The 21450-nt window shown below is 34.7% G+C and overlaps 1 long non-coding RNA gene across 8 annotated transcripts in view; it reads left to right on the top strand.

Annotated features, from left to right (window-relative positions):
• LOC139044881 (uncharacterized) overlaps nt 1-21450 on the top strand; it is a 123243-nt gene that overhangs the window by 8864 nt on the left and 92929 nt on the right. For 6 of the 8 annotated variants that reach the window (XR_011502286.1, XR_011502281.1, XR_011502282.1 and 3 more), the window contains exon 2: nt 668-809. The exons of the other annotated variants lie outside the window; for them this stretch is intronic. This is a non-coding gene — a long non-coding RNA (uncharacterized lncRNA). The remainder of the gene's footprint in view (nt 1-667; nt 810-21450) is intronic. 8 annotated transcript variants of the gene reach the window in all.

Here is a 21450-nt window from a genome sequence, read left to right as displayed (position 1 = left end):
GATCCAAACCAGTGAACCCCGGGCCGCCAAAGCAGAAGGTGTGCACTTAACTGCTGTGCCACTGGGCCAGCCCCCTCATTACTCCTATATTGTTCAACTCCCATGCTTTAAATTCTTTATATGAACCTAATTACGTATACTTTTTACCTCTAAGCCAGAACTTTCTCCAGAATTACAGATTAATTCTTCCCATGATTTATTCGCTACCTTTTCTTGATTATCTAATACTTATCACACCCTTAGTATGCTATAAATGAATTGCTGACATTACCTCAAAAAGAGGGCACAGCTGTGCACCCAGCAAATGTGCTAGCCTAGGTTGAAAAAAATCTATAATGAGAAGTAGAGACAAAAGTATTAATATCAATTATGGCCTTGGTCTGAGTTGTAGCAGAAGGGATTCTAGATAACTTGTTTCACTAACTACCTATTTCACTCATCTTTGGGGATTGTGGTTGCCAATCATCCTGAAGCATTGTACCGGGTTGGACTCCACGTGAAGCACAAGTCTGTGTTGTTCAAGGGCTGAACTGCAGTAGGCCTTATTCACGTTCCACACTGTGTCCCATAAGCTTGTCCGTGTTCACCTATAGTTGTAAATGAAGTAAGTTTTCAGCACGTCACTTTGCCCTTTCAAGACTCTGTGTTTCTCTTAATTCTGTCATAGAGCTTTTTCCATCACAATGTTAACTTGAACAGCTGCATTCAAATGAAACTCTTAAATATGGAAGACTTCCCTTCACCAATGAGAGATAGAAGTTATTAGATTATGCTCTAGCTTCCTCACCATTTCATGGAATGAATCTGAGGTATGTCTCATACATTTTCTCAGAGTTGCTAATCAATTGAGTTTTGGCTGATTGATTGGTAATGTACATTTTACTGTATTTCTTCTGTTCTCTTTCTTTGCCCATTTTTCCCGTTTTATTTCCTGAGATCACCTCCAAAATCAACTGCCTACATCCCAGTGCTTGATTCAGGCGGTGCTATAGAGGAAAATCTAAATTAAAATAGGGTGTCACCAAAAGTCTATTTGAAAAAAAAAATAGATACTTATCCAGTTATGTGAAGGACCACAAGGAGCCTGCAAGTTGAGGAATGGGGAACAAGATATTCTTGCTAAAAGAAATAGTATATGGCAAATTGAAGAGCTGTCAAAAATAGTGTCCCAGGGACTTATGGAAGACCAGTCTGGCTTTATTGTAGTGATTAAGTGGGAAAATGACAGATGATTTTAGAGAATTAGGCAGAGGCCTTGGAAACAGTTTTGGATTTTGAATTAAGTTAAACAGGAAATCACTGCAGAATTATAAGCACAGGAGATACATAAGAAAATATAATTTGATCTGCTTTGTTACAATAGGAGAGGTAGGTAGGAAAGATAAGCTTAGATGGTGGGATATCCAAAGGTAGGAACCAGGGCATTAAAGAGCCTAGAACAGCACAAAAAGCTATTTTAAATTTGCATCAGTGTTACCCAGTTTCGTAATAAATGTAAGTGTTGAAGAAGAATCGTGTCCTAGAAGAGAAGAAGAAGAACAGACATTTCTCAGTATGAGGATAATGGGAATATATATTGGCCAGTCTCTGGGGAAGGAAATTTATCAATCCATTTAACATTAAAGTACACATAGCCTCAATAATTTTGCACATATATATCATACTTACAAATTTATATATTTATATTTGTTATAAATATATAATGTATTTACATATCATATAATATAATATGTATTATATATTTATATATACTTCTAGAAATGCAAATTACATATACACATATATAAACATTGCTTAATAATTTATGAAACGAGGTATATAGAAGGATATTTACTGAAAGATTTTAAAGATCATAAGAATAGAAACAACCAATACATTCAAATTCCTATAAATTATGGGCCATTTATAATATGGAATGTTATTCAGTCACTACAAAGGAAAAGAAGATTGATATATACTGATCTGTAAGACTTCAAACTGTGTTACCTGAGAAAAGCAGGGGGTAGGAAGCTCGTGTAGCTTTCTGTCATTCATATATTACCCTATTAACATAGAAGCAAACTTGAATTTGTTTATTAATTAATGTCAGAAATATTTCCTGAGTATCTCTCTTTACAAGAAGGATTCTAGAATCAAGGAACAGAGCGTTAAAAAGTATACCAAATTATAGTCTACTATTTTTTTAGTTAATACTAAGTTTATAGGTGTTAAAAGCATTGAGTCCTGATTCCACCGCTCTTTTAACTTTAAAATGACTTGTGACATTGTCAAGTCCACAAAATCCTGACTCTATACCCCGTCTTTATGGGTTTTACCTCCAGGATTTTGTTGATTTCTCTGCCTTCATTCTCTTAAGTTTTCTTTAATTTTCAGTTCCTATAAGACATGATAGCCCTTGTTGACATCCTTAGGCAATATTCACATGGCACATTTGGGCACATTTTAATTCTCTTGTCAAAAAGTCTCCAAATAGTCATGGAAAAATGTCAGCTAATGAAAATATCATTTTTTTCCCCACAAAGCACAATGATTATTTTAATATCTTGATAGGAGCAGGAGAGAAGTAGATATGAAAATACTATTTCCCCCTAAATTGCTTAATAAAAGTTCTTGAGTCTGAAGGTGACCTCACAAATACTGAATATTCAGATACTATTTTCCTAGTGCGTTACACTAAAGTAGATCGGGACTATTCAATATGACTAGTCATCTGTTTCATGCAGATGGAGTAGAGTATTGCCTTCATGGAAAAGATAGTAGTGAATCTCAAAACATAAATAGAATTAAATGAGGACAGATGGGAATGGAGAAACTTTTCAGGAAATTCTTGTGTGTGCATTTTTTAATGCAGACTTGCACAAACTACATTTCAAAAATATATTTTGTAAATCTGGTTTATTTAGTATTTAGATGAAATTGAATTGAAAAGCTAGCACATCATTGAAATGAAAATAATTCCTATGTTTATAAGTATTTATAATATTTCAGTCTTGAAAGTTTCCAGTTATCCGGACCTAGAGGATCTTGCATATATACAGTTTTCTCCTCATCCCACTCATAAAGAAATTTGAGTTACTATATTTCATTCAAATATTTTCAGAGAGGTATAGGTTTTTATCCTCTTTAATATTAGAGTCTTGATATTTTCTTTGTCTCTTATTTTTCTTACTCTTATAGTTGCTATGCATGATCTCAATAAGCAAGTGTTTACTTACTTTTAAGTCCTTTCCTTAGAATCAACATCAAAATCAAAATGCAATTTCCTAGTAGACATAAAAACTGTTAAAGAAGAAATGAAATGCCATTTTTCACAGAAATTTTAAAAAGCAACTATATACAAAGAGAATTTAGATAAATAGGCATTTTTTCTATATTATAGCTGGGTGTGTGAATTGCGAAAGTATTTTGGAAAATAAATTAGAAATTTCTCTGGAAATTTAAAATGCATATAACCTTGCACAACAAACTCTCTTCTGGTGATAATTTATATAGAAGAAAAGCACTAGGAAATAAGACTATATAGACAATTATTTTGATTGCAGCATGGATTATAGTAACATGAAATTTCAAAGAACTTGAATATTAATATAGGAATGGCTGAATAAAGTGAGGGCTATTTGTACTTAAGTATGTATTCGTCAATTAAAAAGAAGGAATCAGATCTGTATCTTTTGACCTGAAGGAAAGACCACGATGTGAAATTTTAAGTGATGATAGTGCTGAGCATGTATATGGAATGATCACAGTATTCTGGGAACAAAGAACAATAATACAATAATTCAATGATTCAAAATCACATTTTTTTTCACATTTTAGCATCATAGTCATTTGTCTTATAACTAACAAGAAAGCATTATGTCAAAATTTAATTTTTAAAATTTTCTTTCCTAGTGTTAAACTAAAAAAAAAATCCTATAATCATTATCTGCTTAAATCCAGTGACATATGATATATGGCAGTAATAGCTAATATTTATTGAATACCCACATGGATAATTACATGTGTACAATTCCATTTGTATGACATTTTTGCAAAGGCAAGTATAGAGACACAAACAGATGAGTGATTGGCACAGTTTTGGGTAAGGGAAGAGTTGGCTACTCAGGGACATAAGGGGTATTTTGCTGGTGATAAAACTGACACCTTGATTATGGTGGTGGTTACTACCCATATACATTTTTCAAAACATGTAAAATGCTAAAAAGGGTGAATTTTATTGTATGTAAATATGGCTTAATATTAAAACGCAAAAAGGCTTAAGTAATAAGTAGAAAGCCAAAAGACATATCTGCCTTTTCAATAATGGCTGATGTTCTTTTAAGAAGCAGCATATAACATGCTTGCATGTGATCTGAGGTGTCCATATGCACCAAAAAAGTATGTACAGATCTACATCCAGCTCTTAATGTTGATGAGCTTTGAGCAGCCTGAGGAAGAGAATGAAGAAAGTGTAGAGGGAAGTGGTAAACTTGTGTGTGTGTGTATGTGTTGAGGGGAGAGAGAGAGAGAGAAGACAGAGAGAGGGAGAGAGGGAAATGTGTGTGTGTTTATTCACTGTTTTCATTGAATGCTTGTTAAACATTTGTAATATTTGATAATACATGTAATTCCTCAGTAGAACTGGCATCTCTAAGATGACTGGGATTTTTGTCTGCTCTATTCCCTTTGATTTCTAGCTCATATAGAATGGTGCCTGGTACATAGTATGTGCTCAGGGGAACGAGGAATTAATTAGCATAAAATTTTAAACCTCTAGTTTATGTGCAATATAATATATTCTCCTTTTTAGAGATGTTACCTCTAACAAATAATATTTTATGTCTGGTTCTTCCTAGATGGATGGAATTGGAAGTGTTATGCAGGCTGATTATGAATATAGTTGGTTAGGAAGAGAAATGTGTTGTCTAACGGACATGACTTTTAGCCCTGGCTCACCTCTTACTAGACAAGTGCTTCTAGAACGATCTTCTAACCACTTTTAGTCTTGTTTTTCTTGCACACAGGTTTATCTTAAATAAATATTCGATAATTACAAAGATAATTTTGTAACATACTTTCATTTTATCAAATTAGGGATAAATTTTAGTATGGTCATATTCTATTTATATAGAAAAATACAGATAGTGTGTATATTTTAGAGATGATTTAGCTATAATTCTCCATGAAAGCTGAGGAGAATATATAAATTTGCAGATTCTATCCAGTTTTTAATTCCAACATTTTTTTCTTCCTACTTTACTTCCTTTCTCCTCCCCTCCCTTTCTTTCTCTCTTTTTCTTTCTTTCATTCATCTGTGTTCCAAGTACAGCAACAGTTACCAGGCATACTTTGTTGAACAAATTGAACAAAGTCCTCACCCTTACAGAGTTTAAGATCAAGCAGATTTATTCAGTTATCCATTCAACAAATATTGATTGCCTCCTGTGCACTAGACATAAAGCTAAGTGTTAGAAGTTTGCCTACAATAAACAAGAATGAATGACAGCACCTCTGCCCTTTCCGGGTTTACATGTCTGTGTGGCAGGGAATAGAGCACATGGAGTAAACAAACAATGAACCCATCCACGTAGATTTCCAAACTGTGATGAACATTAAGAATGGGAAATACAGGGAGCTATGAGATATTAAATACCAAGCCATAACTTAGTTTGGAGGGGATTTAGATTATGTTAATACGTATGTATGACTACTTTCATTTTTAGCAATGAGATAATATTGGTATTTTTAATACATGTAATCCTTCAGTATAAAAAAGTGTCCATTTAATTTTCATTCTAAAACTGTCTAGCATAGCATAACTATGGGAACATTAGAGCAGTTAATAAATGACCTGGAGATGATAAAGATACTACATATCAACAAGTTCCATCATGCCTTTCATTATTGTGACTGTAATATTATTTGAATTTCCCAACAGGATAAGATTTATTACAAGACAGATGTTGTATTCCATTTTTTATCGTTATGTTGTTTGGTGAGGCTAAGAAAATATACACATAAGTTTTCAGAAAGTGACATAAGCAAATTCAATCAAAATTACCTTGAGAATTAGAATCAGCCCATTTTCTAGATCATTAGGTGATATTCTCTTACCTAGGTAAGTAAAGATAACTGAAGCTAAGTACTTTTTTCTATTTCAGTTAATCAAGCCTTGTTTTTATCTGTCTATTGTTAAAGAAAACCAGAGCTGAACAGTAGTTAAGCAGTAAAAACAGATTTTATTCAGGAAGTATTGAGCTGGGCTCAATTCTGAATACAACAAAAACAAGTGGAGACTATAGACGAGGAGGTTTAAGGATGCCTACCGGTCAATGGATGGAAAACTACACAGAGGAGACATCACGGGTAAAGGGTATTCTTGCTAAACTTATCTAACAGGATTCTAGCTGAAGGCAGGCTAGGGTGATCAGATATCACCTGGGGGATGAGAACTTTTACCAGATATTGAGGGTGATCAGATATCAAGGGTGGGTGATCCTCTCTAAACTGACTTTGCAGCATTCTTGCTAAAACTGGGCTATCGACGTAGGCTGAGCTGAGAAAACTCAGCTTTCCTGAGTAGGGAAAAACCCAGTTCTTCCTTACTCTGTCTTTCCTTTCTGCATGGCTCCTTTACTCTCACACTGACACCACACTCACTCAGGACACCTCATGTCTGACACTTCTAGTCACCAAATTTGTGCAGGCTTTTCCCTACAACAAGCAATTCTCTGCAACACCAGCTGGGCATCCTACAGATTAATTCAATTCTAACACTGTCTACCTGGACATGGTGTCAGATCCCACAGGATAAGTGCAGAGTCCCACAAAACTGCTCCTATTCCACTTCAGATGCCAATTGCAGGTAGTAGGTCCCTAGTTACCCGCAACTTCTGTCAGATTTGGATACCAATCAGTGGTTCCCATGATCTCTTCCTCGGGCTCAATTAATTTGCTAGAACAGCTCAGAGAACTCAGGGAAACACTAACTTACGTTTACCAGTTCGTTAAAGGATATGATAAAAGATGCAGATAAATAGCCAAATGAAGAGATATGTAGGGCGAGGTCTGGGAGGGTCCAGGGCTCAGGAGCTTCTGTCCCCATGCAGATGGGGTAAGTCACCCTTCAGGCATCAATGTATTTGCCAACCTGGAAGCTCTCCTAACCTTGTACAATTGGGACTTTTACAGAGGCTTCATCATGTAGGCATGATCAATCACTAACTCCATCTTCAGCCCTTTTCCTTTCTCAAGAGAATAGAAGAAAGGCTGAAAATCCCAACCTTCTCAACATGGTTTGTTCTTTCCAGTGCCCAGCCCTCATCCATGAGCTATCCAAGAGCACACACAAAGTCACCTTAGAAAAAGAGACACCCCTATCACCCAGGAAATTACAAGGGTTTCAGGAGCCCTGTCTCAGGAACTGGGTCAATGACCAAATATTAAAACAAGTGATGGTCCTAGTGTTCTTATCACTTAGGAAAGTACAGGGATTTTACGAGCTCTGTGCCGGGAACTAGGGCCAGAGATCAACATATGTATTTTCTATCTCACACAGGTCCAACGAGGCAGGACACTGAAGCCCATGGTCGAGACCTAGTTGAGACAAGTGCTTAGAGGAATATGACTAAAATTTAGTCAAGGAGAGCATCTTTGTCACCATATGTCATTCCTGGTATGATGGCAATAGTCGGTAAAAGGCTTCCTAGGATAGGGATGGAAGACATCATATGTACTCGTTTATGCAAAGAAAAGTTAAACATGGTCACATTATCCTTTTATTTAAATATATATTTATTTGTATAAAAGTAATAACTTTTCGGGGCTTGCCCCGTGGCCGAGTGGTTAAGTTCACGTGCTCCGCTGCAGGCGGCCCAGTGTTTCATCAGTTCAAATCCTAGGCGTAGACATGGCACTGCTCATCAAACCACGCTGAGGCAGCATCCCACACGCCACAACTAGAAGGACCCACAACTAAGAATATACAACTATGTACTAGGGGGCTTTGGGGAGAAAAAGGAAAAAAAAATAAAATAAAAAGTAATAATTTTTCAAAGTAGTGTGAGTATACTCTGTGATGGCTGAGGATCTGCAATATTGTTTCTAGATTTCCTTACCATTTCTTAAGAAAGACCTTGTGAATGGGAAAGGTTTTTACAAAAAGAGCACAGATTGGGGGCTGGCCCTGTGGCCGAGTGGTTAAGTTCGCGCGCTCCGCTGCAGGCGGCCCAGTGTTTTGTTGGTTCGAATCCTGGGCGCGGACATGGCACTGCTCATCAAACCACGTTGAGGCAGCGTCCCACATACCACAACTAGAAGGACCCACAACGAAGAATATACAACTATGTACTGGGGGGCTTTGGGGAGAAAAAGGAAAAAGAAAAGAAAAAATCTTTAAAAAAAAAAGAGCACAGATTGGCAAAGTTTTCAGAAATCAGAGCTACAAAGAAATGTTTAAAAACATTAAAATGTTGACTCTACAAAACAGAAGGTATTTTTATTGGTTCATAGTAGAATCTTGATAACAATTTTCTGATTTAGTGTGAGATCGAAAATGATTTACTAATATCCTGTGTGAACCCAAAGGGCCTTCCTTATGGGAAATGAAGAAACAAAGTCAAGAGTCTAAAGTAAAATGCCTCTATTTAATCACCACAGCCTTCCTGTGAAGTAGGTGACGGTGTTTTCATTCATACACAGGAAAATAGATTTCAGTCAAAGAAGTAAGAGTTTTCTGACAACTTCCTTTTCTTATACCTTGCATGTTGTTAATCTGAATACTATGGCCTACAGATGTAAACGTTAACTATTTTGGTTTCTTTAAAAAAGAATACAAACTCCTGCAGTTTTAATATATGTTGTCTTGACTAAGCCTTTAAAATATTTAAATGTCATTTTCCCTTCTGTAAGTTCTATCTTGAGTGAGGTCCTTGGTATTAAATAATAGTCATTTCAATTTACATGCAGCAGATTTTCCCTGAGTATTCTCTTCCACTGATTACTTGATTTTAAATTTCTAATTTTTTAGCAAATCTCAAAAAGAGTCAAAAGGGAGAGGTAAAATAAAAACATTATCAACGACGTTGCAAATCAGAGGTGTAGTTGCAAGTGATCTGTGCTTCTCTTAAGACTAGATTCTAATCATGAAAAAGATTATTTATTTTATTCTAATAATACTGCATATTTCCAGGAGAACGGAAACAATTTCAGATAGTATCAGTTTATGATAGAGAAAAATTAAGGGTTTTTTTGTGTTTTGCTTGTTTAGCTGAGAGGCATCATTTCCAAACTGTTAATTTAAATATCTTATTTATAATTCAAAGGAAAAAGTTATGACCTTACAGATGTGAACAATTTATCAAATTTTGTGTTTGGTAGGTTGGTTGCATATTAAAACAACAGAAAATGTATTGTAAACCAATTGTCCTGGTATTTCAAAAGTACAGTTTATAAAATGAAATGAAGAATAAGGCACTATTGTCTTGGAAAAGAGCTTCATAGCACAGACATCCTGGAGTCTCATTATGGGATTAATTAGAAATAATGAGTTTTTGTGGAAACTTTTTTATTGCTTCTCAAAGGAATTGTAAATAATAGAAATCTGAAGAGCTAATAAGAAATGACAAATGTATTACATAGAGAAACACTAAAGAACAGATTTTTTCCCCCAATTATGTACCAGCACTGAAAGGGAAAAGGAGGTATTGTCACAAATTCTCTTTCAATTGCAATAATATAAAGCACAACGTTTTAGCCAGTGAATTACTGTCATGTCCTAGTGTAAGAGGAAATTGTTTAACATAAAGCAATGTGGTCTTTCCACAAAATAACAACAAAAATTCTTGCTGAAATACCAGGCCACCTCTTATTAACTCACTTTTACAAGTGCGATTCTTAAAGACGCAGAAGTAATTGCACAAGTATATCAATGCCAAGAGGTCATGTTTTGAAGGTTCCAATTATGGAAGATGACTGTTAAAATAATCAAAGGTGAAGGAAGATAATGCAGTCTATTTTTATGAAAGTAAATTTTCAAAGATAGATGCATGCTCTTTTTGCTTATAAGAAATAAAAGCAATCGCTGTCACCCATGCTCTACAGTAGTCAGGCGATTAAACTTGTAGATCTAAGCAAATTTCCCCTGCCCCAGACCAATCTCTCTTCTCCATATGCCAATTTCCTGTCACAAAGATGATTCAGAAAGGCTGAGTATAAAACACAATTTGAAATAATGAATCTTTTTAATTTACCCATCACAATCATGATAACAGATATATCACAAAATAGAGAGAAAAGATGCTTGAGATGGCAACTCCACAAACACGTGCTTGACGACAAATATCTTTAGGATATTAAGAGGCAAACAAAAACTGTCAAAAATAACTTGGGAAAGCTGGTTTAATTAAACTAAATAAAGTTCCTTTAAGACCTCTCGGGTTCTTTGATATGCAAGATTATTATAAAATTCCGGAAGAAGAGTGGACAGTATTTTCTAATCTTTTGATGTTCTGACTTAAGCAAATGATAAAAACTTAAAAACAAACAACAAAAAAAACAAATACCTTTTATATTTACCCAAATAATATTCTGTTTTTATCATTATTCAATCCACTCTCAAAATTCTTGAAAACATATTTAGGTGAATCTCTAGCCACATCATCCTAGAATATTCATTAAAACATTTTTTCCCTCATTCATTCCGCGTACAATATATACTTATAGATCATGTATAACATATGAAGCCCAGAGCAGATTTACTCACCAGGATTATAGCAGTGCATAAGAAACATGCTCTCTGCCTTTAGGAAGCAAACTTGCTAGTGAGGAGAAACAGACATTAAACAAGGAAATAATATATAAACAAGATAATCTCAGATTATGAAAGAAATGCAAAAGACGATTGCTAGATAGAAAGTGAAGGTGGATGGGGAGAGGAGTTCTGGCAAATGCTTTGCTTGGGAAAGACCTCTCTGAAGAGCAAAGAATGAGAAACCTTTTGGCCTGAGAGCTCAGAGTGCATGCCCGTGACATTAGAAGTTTGCATCCACTGACATGTGTAAGTATCACGTTTTTGCAATGCTAGTCCATTATTCAAGTATTTGGCAGAATTTGGCTGCTAGCACAAACAAGTTAAACAACTGTGTGTGTGTGTGTTTGTGTGTGTGTGTTTGGCTTGGGGAATACAACCTGTTAGTTTTTTGTACTCTATGATTCCAGTCAAACTCTTTAAAGAAGTACAAGTTGCCTCCTGGTGGAATCCACTCGCTCTTTTTTCAATTAGTTCAGTGCATGTTCATTTAAAACGCACATATATAAAATACTAATGAAAATGCCAGTTACATTGCTATGGCCCTAAAGTCACCCAGTAGGGTTGAAGTGGCCGCCTCATTTAATTTATGCAAGATTATGTTTTTCCCAAAATATGAACTCTTGCCTACCTTCATATAAATATATTGGAAAACTTTTCAAAAAATTCAGGTTAACATTGCTATTTCAGAACTAATCTATTAGATTTTCTGAGAATAGGCAAGATTATAGGCTCCCCCAGTGGGTATTTATGCACCTTTGTCCCAAGCCCCTCGTGTCTGCCATTCTATTAGCTGCCACAAGTGAACTGTGATTTAGGTAATGATATACAGGTCATGTGATTACCTTTCTCACCAAACATGATTAATTAAAAGTAAAATCTAAAGTATTTACATGAGTAAGGAACCAGGCAAAGAAAGGGTTTTTGAGGATCTGATCAACAACTAACATGGTCTGTCAGATGTTTTTCAGACGAGAAGAAATTATGTGTTCTGTTTGACGATGTCCCCATTTGCAGATGTTGTTATTTTGCAAGGAAACTTACCCATTTACAGCAACACCCCCTACAAATTGTTGCAGTACCAAGTGTCCTGAAGATACCTTAAACTCATTAGCATCTTAAATTCTCCTCCTCTAGGAGGGTCCCAGTAGCCATTTTCAGATCATGGATGTATGTAATAGGATGCTTACCTGCTATGCATGCACCCTGAATGAATGTTACACAGTTATTACAAATAAACCTGTTGTCTTCTGATCTCTTGTGTATAAAGTCTGCCCCAGCTCTGAGATCAGAGAGACACTGAATTGGGAGGCATCCCCAATGATCTCCATTGCTTGTGAAAGCAATAAACCTTTTCTTCACCTACTTCTGCCTTGGTTGTGCTTTTCGGCTCCACACTCACCAAGAGATGAACTTATTGAGTTCAGTTACATTTATTTTCTCATTTCAGTATGATTTTACTTCTAGTTTTTATTTATTTATAAACTTAATCAAAATGGTAAGTTCAGTTGAATAATGGTACTGCTATGGTTTGAATATTTTTGCCCCCCTAAAATTCATATGTGGAAATTCTAACACTGAAATATAATGGTACTAGGAGGTGAGGCATTTAGGAAATGCTCATATCATGAGGGTGGAGCCTTCATGAGTAGGATTAGTGCCCTATGAAAAAAGACCTCACAGAGATCCCTTGCTCTTTCCACCATGTAAGAACATAGTGAGAAGGTGCTGGCTATAGACCAAGAAGAGAGGTCTCACCAGAACCTGACCAGGCTTGCACTTTGATATTGGACCTCCCAGCCTCCAGAACTGTGAGAAGTAAATGTCTGTTGTTTTTAATATACAATATGTTGTTTACAATATAATCCCAATCTGTGGCATTTTGTTATAGCAGCCCGAATGGCCTAAGACAGAAACACTCACAGAGACACTCAACATTAAAAAATAGAACAATATATAAAGAAATGTAACATTGAAAACATTGTCAGTCTTCCAGTAAAATTCTGCTCTCTTTTCATATTGCAGAGAACTTCAAGACATTGCTCCATATGCCAGTCACCACTTTTCTGTTTAACAGTTAGAGAGAGAGAAAATATCCCAAATATGTTATGGGTACATAATGTACATGATTCCCTGTAAGAATTTCATTCCAATATGTAATTAATTTAGACCACTGATGTGGTATACACACCAGTGTTAGTCTCTGAACAGTTTGTTACTGATCCACCAGGAGATAAGAAACTTGTGGTAGAAATAGAAATCATTTAATACTTTCTGTATCAAGAAAGTCATGTTACCCTTACCACCCAAAAGAGTCTGTGAAACTAACCAGTATGGTATGTTTACTTCCAGAGTTGATTTACAGTTTGGCTCAAGCTTCCTGTCTCCTTACCGGCCAATAATGCTCGTAGACCAGCCTCTCTGAGTAGCACTGATTGAACGATCACATATGTACAGCGTTAATCGCACTCTTCTGGCTTTGATATGTTTGTGTTCATTTACACTGAATTGAATCGTTCAGTTTTGGAAAACTTTTACTTCACTTTCAATGGAAGCTTTCTAGAAATTTCTGGGAAATATTTATTTTCTGTTAAATGGGTCAAGCTAAAAATAAAATTATTATTACTTTTTTGCACATAGCAAATTTGAGTCTATAATCATTCATTGTTAAATAACTTGTATAAATGCATAAAAGAAATTTAAAAGGAAACAATAACTTTAAGTTAAATATAACATCATTTAAGAGTTGATTTATAATTAAGGAAACATGAGATTTAGCTTGTTTTATTTCCAGTGTCTGTTCATATATTCATAACAGTTTTGTGCTCTTTTTAATAACAGAATAGGGAGAATGTACTTACCTGGTGGCTATAGTGGAAAAAACTCTCATAGTATTAACCTCATGATTTAACTTGAAACATTAATCAGCACTGAAAGAAAAAATAAATTCAATGACATCTTCAAAATAGTTTATAACTTGACTTTTATTAATTTGTTGATTTCTTGAAATCTGTAACTCTTAGCATACTATTTAAGAACTTGTTAATCACTACAAAATTTGGGTTTAAATCCTAATTCTGCCATCTATTTGCTATTTGATTTTAAGCAAGTCATATCTCAGATCACATATCTCAATTATTTAAAATAGGAGTAAAAACACTAACTGATAGTGTCCATGGGTGAATCAAGACATATAACAAAATTGCTAACTCAGATTTTGGCACACAGTAGGTGCTTTATAAGCTATTGGTGTGTGTGTGTGTGTGTGTGTGTGTATACATACATATATAGTCAATTTATGTATGTACACACAGACAATAATTCATTCAGCCGGTTCTTCACTGAACACAGATTTTATTGAATATTCCATGGACAATGCTAGTCACTGAAGATATAGTGAAAAGGACATAATATTGGTCCACAAGAAGACTTAGAGGGTTACAATTTATAACTGAAATCCTGTAAAATAGTGGAACTGGTAATCTTAGTATTGTTAAAAAGAGTAGAGAAATTTGATTTACTAAGGTAAAAATCCCCATCAGTGGCAAGACCAGTACATTATTATTGTCCTTGAAATATGTCAGTGGCATATAGCAGAAGACTATTGCGGCAAACAATAAACGTGACTATAAAAAGGTAAATAAATAAGTAAATAAAATTCAGATTTGTAGAACCAAACAGGAAATCAGGCTTGAGACACCCATCGCAGATTGCTATCCCGTGAGACAGCAACATGTGGCCCAGATCCTTGGGAATTTACCCCTTTTTAGGTCTAATTAGTACTTTTTATATCCTTGTAAATCAATTTATGGATATTTTAAGCTATAAGTGAGCTGTCTTAAGTGTTCCCAATACTGATAACAGACTACCCCCTGACAATAAATACATACATGCATACATACATACATAAAAAGCCAAAGTAAAACAACATAGAAATACTCTTAAATATCTTGAGTTTTCTGGCATTCATTTCTTGTACTAGGTTGTTTCATTCATCTTTAACTTGGCAGAAGATTTTTGTCAAAGCTTAGATCAAAAAAAACAGGCCAAGATATTATAAAGAAAATACCTATCTGGCACTTAGTGGTTCCCTTTATTTCTGCTTCCCTGTGAATATAATACACTGTGTTTCTTGCTGATGTTGCTGATTAGTAATTAAAGAAATCTGAACTAATGCTCAGAAACCCAAAGGGATGAAAATGAATGGTTGCGCATTAGTTTAGGCAGAGGTTTGAGGATGTAATTTATTTATGAACTATTGAATTAATTCATGAGAATCTGGGTGTGGTTAGGGGATTAAGGTTCTTTGTTCTGTAATCTTAGCTTGGAAAACGTTGATTTAGAGGTTTTAGCCAGCTAGTGATTAAGATCACTAGGTGAAAGCCAGGTTGGTTTCCTTTATTTACTTGCAATCACCTCGAAGCCAAATGTGAGGACTACATTCTACCTGTCAAAATCCACATACTTGGAGGAAAAATATATTTCATAGAAAATACTTTAAGCTTATTTCAGACAATCTTCCTGTTTACTTTTCAGGTCAAGCATTTTCTTCCTTAAGTAAGCAATAACGTGAATATGAATCTATGATAACAGAATAAATTCCTGAAAAATATCAGGTAACGAAAAAGTGATACAAAATCTCAATTTTTCAGAAACTAATAACTACATATATATAGAAACATCCCAGAATATAGTCATTCATTTGAGACAGCTGCTGCTGAAGTCCTTCTTTTGAAGATGTTAAAAAGACAAACTTTATTTATTTTACAGAACATACTGATTAGGATCAGAAGTGTTCAAAATCTCAAAGACACTTAAAACTTGAAGAGTTGTTCTTAAAGTCCTGTGTATTTTTAAAAGAGAAAAAGAGTAAAGCAGTTAAGGGGAGGCCGAAATCTTATGATGAGATAAAGTATGTTTTTTACACATACTTTAGATTAGCAGATGACTTGAGTTTCTGCTTCCATTCGTGGTCTAATATCCATAAGCATCTCTGGGGAAATGTATCATTGGGCGGCAACAATCAGAGACAGTAATTAGAAGATGGAGAAATGCCATCCCTGATGTTCATAAAAGCCCTAGGCGGGTTCTCTCCATCCTGAAGTTTAGCATGAAGAAGATGGCTTTGTAACTTTTGTTAAATGTGAAAAACCCCATAAGCAATAATATAAATAAATCCAAGAAATCAATCATATGAATTAAAATTAAAAGTTCCAGGCTTATATGTTCTAAAGACTCTTATTACAGTGCCCAAGAATTAATAGGCAAAGTAGTCTCTCTTGTCTAACTTCCACAGAACTTCACTGTGCTTTTTTGGTGACTCCTTTTACCAGTTTTGATGGTGGGAATTATTTATTTGCATCCATGTTCCAAATACTCAATAAGTCAGGGAGTTCTTTGAGGGATGGCACTAGTTCTATGTATCTCCCATGGTCCTTTGCACACGGAAATTATTAAGTAAACATTTTCTGATTAGATGAATAAAGAATGGAGCAGCACATTAACAAAATAAGGGCAGCTGAGCTATAAGACTACTAACTGTTGTTAAGCTGGTAATAGGACCCCGATATAGGGAACACACAATAGATTTGTTTTAGTGGAAAGATTTGGCAAGTGGCTGCTTGGGGCCATTTCAGCTCAAGAGGCTTGAGCTGGTGAAAGGCAGAATGAGGGCTCCTGTTGCCTGGGGAGGCTCTCGAGGAAGTGAAGTTGGAAGGAGAGTAGGCGAAAGGCAATGAAACTACTTCACCTACTTTACAGTTTTTCTTAGAGTTGGCTCTGAAAATGGATTTCAAAAATGACAAAATTCGCTGATTGATATATCTATGCTATAGTAATAATAAAAATTTTAAAATAAGTGATATTTATTGTCTATTGAGCACTGAACACACTTGCCTAAGAACATGCACTTGAGTTTTCCTTTTGCATGTGTTACAATGCATAGTGATATATGATCATTTCCATTATCTTACAAGTTTCTTCTCCAGTGCTCTGGTGCATATGCCATCTCACATGATAGAGAGGCAGTATAGCATAGTGATAAAGAGTTGGACTCTAGATTTGAAATGCCTGGGCTCCTTTATTATGAGCTGAGCGACAGGACCAACACACAGCACAGGGCTTTACAATTGAGGTAATACATGTAGAACAGTAAGAGTTTGAGTTGGAGCCAGAAAGTGGAATCAGCTTCCCAAAGATATACAGATGAGTGGAAGAAGGGTAGATGCTTGTCCAAAATGTTAAGAAAGATTAAGGGAAAAACGAATTCTGGGTAGGCAACCAAGAGTCTACAATATATTCTGCCTCCGACTTCTCAGCAGGGCAGGACACTGATTGTAATAGGAATTAAACACTCACTTACCCAGCAGAAATCCCCTACCTTCTGGCTCTCCACTCTCCGCTCACTGCAAGATAAAGCAAAATGTCAAAAGTGCGGGAAGCTTAGTTACAGACTGATAGAATATTGGGAGAAAGAAAAACCATTACTGCACAGAGTGGCCAGCAGATATTAAGGCTAGTATTTCAATGCAATTATTAAAGCATTTATTAAGCAATGATAATAGATATGAAAATGTGAGAAATCAGATGGAAGTTAATGAAGGAACACCCAAGTTCAAATTAAAACTAAGAAATGAGGACATTCGCAAAGCAGCAGGATACAAGTTGAAAGCATAGGCTTAGGGAACAGACTTCCTGGGATACAGATACTAGGTCTTCCTTTGATTAATTACATCACTTATCTGAACCTACATTTTTCCCTTTGTAAAACAAGGATAATATTAACATATACTGCATGTGGTGGTTGTGAAGATTAAATGAGAAATCCAGGTGAGGTGCCTAGCCCTAAATGACCGATTAAATATTTTTTTGCGATTTCACATAAAATCATTTTCTCTTGACCTGGTCTTGGAAATATATCTATTTAGAAATGCATCTATTTAGAAATGCATATTTGTGCCTATTTCTCCATAATATCAGAGGTATGAAATGATAGATCTAATTATAACAACCAAGAAACTTATGTTGTAAGGAACAAAGTGTCATTTATATCCCAGCTGTGAAACTTCATGTATGCTAATGAAGTCAATGTGACATTATTTGACTGGAACAGATATTTAATTTTAATTTTTATATAAATCTATGGCTCTCAGATAATATTTGGGTATTAAAATAGATACATAAAATCATGTTCTACCCTTTACAGCATTAAGCAAGCCCTGTTGTACTTGTTAATTAAAGCTTTGAAATTGTTGACATCAGACAGTTTAAGTGTCAGCAAACTATGAACATGGCTAATTAAAATTTAAGAAGAATATATGCATGATGGTTTTCACAGGAAACATGTTTATATTTAAAACATGAGGATTACTGATCACTCGACAAGAATGCCCTTGGTGTGGCCTTAACAATCATTTACAGGTGACTTTTGTTCTTGAGTGCTTGGCATCTTTATGTTCTCTGTTTATATCTCCTGAATTTAAGTAGGATCTCCAAAGTTCCCGACTGATTTTATAACAAAAATTTGACACAAGTGTTAACACACAGCTTGACCACTTTTTCTTTTCTATTTTAATTTCTAATAGCAAATTCTTTCCCCAAAGATGCACTCATTGGGGACATTTAGACATTCATATGGGATGTGCCTTCTGCTAAAGTATGATGTGATAATCTGAATGGCACTGTAAGTCCATTTGATTTTCATATTTAAATTTTATTTGAAAGTTTTGGGGAATTTCAACCATTTTGATTTACATTAGAAGCTAACAATTCTTATCTTATATCTGATTTCATTAATTTTAAAGTAATGTCATAGCATGGTAAGAACCACAAAAATACTTTAACAAGTGAACTGCTTAAAACCATACAAGGTATTGTGCAAATTTTATCTCCTTAACAAGTGGACCTGAATAATGTCTATCACCTATTTATTTGTTGTCATCTTGAAAAAAGTTGTATTCTTTAATTTTTTTATATATAGGTTTGATTATAATGGGATTCATACTTGTCAAACATTTAATGCTGGCACTATGAGACTTCTCATATATATTTTTCTCATATTTTTTTTGAAACTAATTCATTGTCAGATTTCTTCCTTTGCATATTATTTTACTATGAAAATTATATTTAAATACATGAAAGTTAGATACCCTAAAATATGCAATAAGAAATAAAATAATAAGATATTATCCTCATTCAACAGTAATAATGCAAGTAAAATTCTAATAAGAATGAAAACGATAATAGTTTTGGACACTATTTGTACCAGACCTCATCCTAAGCATGTAACGTATTTAATCCATACATAGCCTTATGATACATTTAGTCTATCTGCTTCCCATTTACAGTCAAGAACACTAGTGCTCGGAAAGGATACATTGCCTGCGGTCATTTAGTTAATCACATAATACAACAGGGGGCAATCATTTGGTATTAAATTGAGTATGACTTTCTTGTCTTGAAGTTATGAGCTTGCTTATCTAATTCGAAATAAATGTATGCATTTTTTGTTAAGACCAGTGAAGAGCTATATTATTCCTAGTCTATAATATACCTATAAAATGTATAAATATAGAGAGATGACAATGTCGATTTTAACCTGAGATATTCATAAAATTGGAATTGCCAAGCAGAGCAAGTTGAAGAGGTGATCTCCAAAATCTTATATTAGCACATTAGATTTAGTTTCTAACTGAATTTTTATTACAGATCTTTTGAAATCTTAAAATAGATGTAAAAAAACCAATGTTAATCTCATAAAGAAAGCAAACAGAAGTGTAGTTCCATAGACCTCCTTTAGATAACTGTTGCTTCTGTTATCTAAGTTAGAGAAGCTATTTCATTATAATATCAACATTGCTTTCTGGTTTTGATATCAACTTTTTCATAATGTAATACAAAATAAAATATTTATGCAAAAAGTAGACAAACGAGTTGGATATATGTTAAACTGACAGCTTAGTTTCACGTTACCAAAGCTTGTTGATGTCATAATTTTCTGCATTGAAGGAACAATAGATTTAGCCATACTGCCATTGATGTGTTTTTAATAAAAACTTGACTCAGGGATACATTGAAATCACCTTGTTGACTAAGTTATGTGCTATTCTGGGAATAGCTAAGTCAAGGGACAAATGAAACTCACTTAAAACATGAAATTTCTTTTTACTGAGCAGAAAAAAATAGAAGATGAGCTTATATATTTTTTAATCTGGAATGTGACAATAGAAAATATTTACATTAAGTGAAAAAAAATTTATCAATCATTTATTTACTTTGCCAGTTGTGAAACCTGGCGTTTTTTTGGAGCTATCCATGTTAGTTGATCATTTTGCTCATACAGAGTCTTGAATCAAGTCTGAATCTCTTTTTGAGGGCACAGACCTCCCAGGACTTCTCTGAATCTTCTTGTAGCTCTAAAACTTGCAATTGGTCTACCCTGGGCTTTTGCTTCCTACAGTTTCTTAAAGTGGCCTGTCTGATCATATTGTACTACAGATGGCTTCAAATCTTCGTTCAAAGAGAACAGGGCGTTACTGTCAATACTGCTTATCATGGAAAACTTGTTGGGCTAGCACTTTACTGTGGGGAAGGAACCACAGTGATAGAAATGTTTGAATTCATTCTTAATCTATTAAAGGCCCATACTGATGAAAACAAATGCTCATCTAAAACACCTAGGACCTTCTCTTATCTGAATTAACTCCTCTTAGCAAAATATTTTAAAAAGAACAAATATCCCCAAAGCTATTATAAATTTATTGTGAATATATTTTCTCACTACTTCTACAATCTGAGAATTTCCCTTAGATTGTCAGGATAAAGAAACTGATGATATAACACCGTCAGAAAACTGATGTTTTTAATTTTTCTATCACAAGTACTAATTATTTGTAGAAATCACGCATGTAAAACAATAAATGATGAACGACCATCTTGATAGTAAATGTCAGAAATGCCACTCAACCTGACTTAAGAAAAAAATAGCTATTGTTTCAAATAGTAAAACTAAGGGAAAGGTAGGGACAAAACTAGGTCTTAGGACAAAAATAGCAGGAGTATTTAAATGCCTTAATAACATATTCCCTTCTAGCTTTTTCTACGCAGTTGGGAATAAGGTCACTTGTAGTAATGAGGCATATGTCCGCCATCAGAGAGTAGTATGTTAAGAATCTTAGTGAAGAATGCCAGTTGGCCTAGTGTGGATTAGAGATCCATTCTGCATTTAATCAATGAGTTGATTTTTCAATGGACTGGGGTATGTATTTAATTCATCTTCAGTAGATCCTAGCAAAATCACTGAATCCAGACAAGCTAAGTAGGGAAGAAGATGACAAATTCCAATTAGATCACAGTAGTAGATGACAGCTAGGCACACTTCATAGATGAAATAGAATGCTGGCAAGGATGAACAGCATAGAGGTGCCCTTCACCAGCTAACACTGAAATTAGGTACTTAGAAGCACTGTCTTTTCCATATGACTGTGAATTCTGGTTCATGGCTTAACAAGGATGTCTTTGAAACATCAACGTCTACTAGAGGACCTGGAACTTTTGTGTGCTCCACAAACAGAGCTGCATTTATCAGAGCATTAAAATTATATAAACAGTTTTTTTCTGTAGTGATGGCTTAAATTCTATTCCATATTGGGCACAATAGTTATACT

This window comes from Equus asinus, chromosome 3 (assembly GCF_041296235.1).
Source record: "Equus asinus isolate D_3611 breed Donkey chromosome 3, EquAss-T2T_v2, whole genome shotgun sequence".
Taxonomy (NCBI): domain Eukaryota; kingdom Metazoa; phylum Chordata; class Mammalia; order Perissodactyla; family Equidae; genus Equus; species Equus asinus.
Note: the sequence above shows the minus strand (reverse complement) of the source record. Positions and strands in the feature narration are given on the sequence as shown.